Source organism: Pygocentrus nattereri, chromosome 8 (genome assembly GCF_015220715.1).
Source record: "Pygocentrus nattereri isolate fPygNat1 chromosome 8, fPygNat1.pri, whole genome shotgun sequence".
In the NCBI taxonomy this organism is placed as follows: domain Eukaryota; kingdom Metazoa; phylum Chordata; class Actinopteri; order Characiformes; family Serrasalmidae; genus Pygocentrus; species Pygocentrus nattereri.
This window is the reverse complement of record NC_051218.1, coordinates 6,767,501-6,772,500: the sequence shown is the minus strand read 5'-3', so window position 1 is coordinate 6,772,500 and position 5,000 is coordinate 6,767,501. Positions and strand designations below refer to the sequence as shown.

The following is a 5,000-nucleotide window of genomic DNA, read 5'->3' as shown; positions in this document are numbered from 1 at the left end:
TCTAGGCTCCATGGGAGAAAATTCAGGCTCTGTAGTGGAAATTCAGGCTCCATGGTGGAAAATTCAGGCTCCATGGTGGAAAATCTAGGCTCCATGGTAGAAAATCCAGGCTCCATGGTGGAAAATTCAGGCTCCATGGTAGAAAATTCAGGCTTCATGGTGGAAAATTCAGGCTCTGTAGTGGAAATTCAGGCTCCAAAAATGTAACATGTCAAAACAAAAGAAGTGCAAAGCCAGAGCACCAATATTGCTCTCTGATAACATAGTCACAATTCTAACTGAACTGGGATGGATTCAACCATATATCTGACACATATGTCATGCATGAGTCCAATACTTGATAATTCCAACACATATGTACATACATTTTAAAATATATGCCTGACCCTTTATGATATATGTGCATATTTGGCCATCAGTTTTCCTTTTTGGAGTGCTGAACTGAACTGGCTTTATTCAGAGTATAGTTATGGTAGAATGTTGTGTTGATGTAATATATTTTATTCATATGTCAATGACGTCAATATGTGAAATGCCCCCTGGTATTCAGGGGGTCCCATGTTGGCTGGATACTCCAGCGCTGACCAGCTGCTAACTCACTCACTGTAGTGGTGATGATGCATTAACAGCTGGAAAAGGTTTTCAGAGGAATCCGGGCAGAGTTACAGCTGCACATGCAAGATGAGGTTCTTCAACCTTTTGAGTGAAACAATGCTTCTATATAGAACCATTAACACCTTAAATGGTTCTCTGCATGGTGAAATGGTTCTTCAGATTGATGGAGATTGTGCTGTATATGGTTTTATATGGAACTTTTTTGAAAAAGGTTCTATATAGCACCAAAATGGGTTCTGCTATTGTCAAAATGTTGGGTTTGTATTCTGTAGAAGAACCCTTCTTGGTGCTGTTAGGAACCCTTTTTAAAACAGCTCTACTTAAAACCATATACAACATTTTCTCCATCAATCTGACGAAACATTTCACCATGCAAAGAACCCTTTAAGGATGCAACCATTCTTTGAGTGTTCATGGTTCTATGTAGAACCATTCTTTAACAAACAATCTTTTTTAAGAATATAGGCTGTAAAAGACCTAAAGGGTGAACCAGTCTGCTACAGCGCCACCCTGAGGCAGAGCAGGCCTGCAGCTCTGGTTAGTTAAGAACACCAAAAACGGAAGCTCCAACGTTTTCATGTTTCTGCAGTTTTTCTGCTGGACGTTCTTGTTCCATGTGATGCTGCTTCTGCCAAAGCAGCAACATTGATGAGTAACATGTGTCCAGCTCACTCATGTGTTCGAGTTTGAAGCAAAAACAGCCTCATCTCAGTTTCAGTGGTTTGTCCACTTTGTCATACAGAGTAAAAGACCCTCTGTGTCTGCGTTTCAGCGCGGCCGACTAATGTTAACCTGCAGTTTATGCTTTAAAGTCGCTGCTTCAGCCGCTTTCAGAGGAACAGTTTCCATCTTCTTCCGGTATCTGAGAGAGCGAGAGCTCAGTGGAGAGCAGGTGTTCGTTCACTGGAACCTGTTTCAGCATCTCCAGCTAACATGGCTAATCTGGTGCTTTGGTTATAGTTATTTTAATCCCAGTGATTTATCACGCTGTAGACGTTAGCTGACGTTACTGTTCTCTGACAGCTGTACAGGAATTCCTCCACAAAGCATTTATATCTTTATATAGTCTGGACTCAGACCTGAAATCAGATTTTGTTAGTAATCCGATCAACATGTTTACATGCACTTAAGTAATCAGCAGTGGTGGACAGTAACTCAATAAATGTAATTAGTTTCTGTACTTAAGTATTTTTCGTGTATCTGTACTGAAGTTTTTCTATTATTGGGCGACTTTTTCCTTTCACTCCACTACATTTCAGAGTCTAATATCTGACTTTTTCCTCCTACATTTTGAGAAATCTGTCGTTCCTTTTGGTTTCTGTGTGTATAAAAACGTAACCTGTCAAAACGAAAGAAGCGCAAAGCCAGAGCACCAATCAGGGCCCAGCGGTCACTTTGTTTAGAGCTGGTTTTGACCTGTCGGTCATACCGACCCAGTGCAGCACGCGGTTCAACGTCAGCGCAGCAGCATAAAACTTTGGGAGAGTCTGTTCAACATAAATGATGAACTAACCTAACTTTGTGTAAATAGAGCTCAATATAGAAATATGTCCACATATGCAGTCGAGACTGACGCGGCTTTTTTCTGAATTTCTACAAACACCATTTCATTTTATAGTAAATGAGTTTGGGCTGGTTTATGTTTATGAACAGACGCCTACAGATCAACATAGTAAAGGAGCTCATCTGTGATCCTGAGTTTAAAGCCAGTTTTTATTCAACTTAAACTTGGAACTAAGTTGTAAATAAATCTGAAACTGAAACTTTGCTCGTGTGTAAAAAGTGATTTCAGAGCCACTCGGTTCTCCCTGATGGAAACTGTTTACCTTCAGTGTTTTGTGCTTCTGATCATTTTAATAGACGTCAGCGTCACTAATTAATGACGTTCTATTAAAAGACTGGTTTACCAAGAGAGACGCTGGAGGACTTTCACCTGAAATGAGTTCATGAAGCCAGTCTGGTTATAAAAATGATAACAGGACATCAGAGCCAGAATTACTCTTTTAGTACTTTTACTTTATACTTAAGTACATTTGAAGGTAAATACTTTATTACTTTTACTCAAGTGGAGGTCTAAAGGGAGGAACTTCTACTTTTACTGGAGTAATATTTTACCTTGGGGGTCTCTACTTTAACTCAAGTACATGGTTTGTGTACTTTGTCCACCGCTGGTAATCAGATAATGGGGAAACTCCAGGTCTACAAGAGTCAGAGAGTAATTGAATTTCTCAGTAATTGAAACTCACAGAAGAAGACGTGACGTAAACGTAACATAAAACTCCATGCCGCTGTTTTTTTTAACCACTTGAAAATATGAACACACATCATCTAGAAGACAAAGAACATTCAAATCCTTTATTTCATGTTTGGTTTCAGCGCCACTCCAACAGTGTTCTGCTGCATCTCGTAAAGTCCACCGTCTGATCTCGCACAGACTGAGAAATCTGAATACTGAGCTAAAATCCAGCCTCTTCATTAGATTTCTTAATCGATTTTCTAGATCAGAGTGTGGTGTTCACATGGCCATTTGAATAACTGCAGAAATCAGATTATGATTGGATTATTGAGTGCTTTGTCTACGACAAAGATACAGCAAGACGCCTTTCTGTGGTGCTGAAGTGATACGAGTGCCTGTATTTCAGAGGTCAGTAACTGTCCATAAGGCAATGGCAGAACTTGTTTTATCCACTGTTTGTACATTGTCAATTCCTGTGAAAAGGGTCTGTGGTGGGCGAAGCAGATGAACAATGAGCTTCACTGAATCTGTATGTGAGTGTCTATTCTTCACTAACAGACAGCATAACATCACGCATCAAGCTTATTTTCAGGGACCCCCAGAATTTTGATTTTGAGACATTCAGGGGGTCCAAGAGGTTAATCAGGGGGTCCCGGAGCCTTCAGGACCTTCTGTGTTTTGCATCATGAATGATGTAATGAGTCATTGCAGTTCAATGCAGCACCTTTATCAGTGTCTGATGTCAGTTTGTGGACTGGTTTGATTTAGATGTAAGTGCTGCTAATGCTAACGCTAACGAGCTAAGGTGAATAAAAGCGAGAGAGAGGGGGGGGAGAGAGAGAGAAGGAGAGAGAGAGAGAGAGAAGGAGAGAGAGAGAGAGAAAGAGAGAGAGAGACACAGACAGAGAGAGAGAGAGAGAGAGAGTTGTGCATTAAAGGGCTGAAGGTGCTGAAGCGCAGATGCTGTCTCATTATTGGGCTTTGAAGCTGAAAGGAGGCCGTCCTTACGCTCAGATCTGAAGAACTCACACACACACACACACACACACACACACACACACACACACACACACACACACACACACACACACACTCACACACACACACACACATACACACACATACGCACACACACAAGACATTTATGATGCATGAATTATGCACGGCTGCAGGAGGAGAACCCACCCCCCTCACCCCACCCCCTCCAGTACGGAGTCTACTGGAGCCCAAATCCCGCTCATTTTAAATCTTCTGACCTCCCTATTAATCTAGTCTAAACTCTGAAAACATGAGAAAATATAACCTTTTCATTTATAAATCAACAACTATCAGCATCAACACCAAGGCAGGCTTTATCATCATCTCAGCTACACACAAGTACACAGTCACGCAAAACAACATTCCTCCTAGGCACATCAGACCAACCAAAAATGGAACTGAACAACGTTCACCACTGAGCTTCCAGAAACATGACCACATCAGTACGAAAGCTCTGTCCAGCAGAGGAGAAAAAACACGCTTACTGTTCTCTCCCTCGCTGTTTCCGCCAGCAGCTTGACAGAATTCCCACTCAGTCTCTCAAAATAATCACTGTTTTCTGGAATTTTGATTTAGACTCAAAACAATCACCTTATAAAAAAAATTTATTTATCTCACATTTTTTTTCTTACTACCTGATAATAATGACCTTCTTTTTCATGAGTACCTTAAAATAGTGACTTACTTCCCCAACATTTTTTTATTCAATAACTCTTAATTGTAACATGGTCAAAATCTCATATTAGTAACTCAAAATCTCAAAGTTAAGTCAAATTTTTGAGAATGTGTCATTGTTTTGACTTAGTATGCTAACATTTCGGGCTTCTGCCACCACGAACAGAGAATCAGAGAATTAGAGCGTGGCAAAAAGGCATAAATGAATCATTTTGTCATATTTCTTCATGAAAAATGATGTGTAACTTACCCGTTTCTACATTTTTAAAATATTTTCTCAGTATGTAGTTCATGAAGCGATAAGCAGTTTATTTAGTCTGAAAATTCTTTGATTTCACTGAAGCAAAACAGCAGTTTAGAATAAAGCAAATCAACTCACATCTCCCAGATACCACACACTGATTCTGTCTTCACACTGTAAACTGACCACAAGCCG

At 40.3% G+C, this 5,000-nt stretch overlaps 1 protein-coding gene across 2 annotated transcripts in view; it reads right to left on the bottom strand.

Annotated features, from left to right (window-relative positions):
• sv2bb (synaptic vesicle glycoprotein 2Bb) overlaps positions 1-5,000 on the bottom strand; it is a 91,119-nt gene that overhangs the window by 67,635 nt on the left and 18,484 nt on the right. The window lies entirely within an intron of this gene.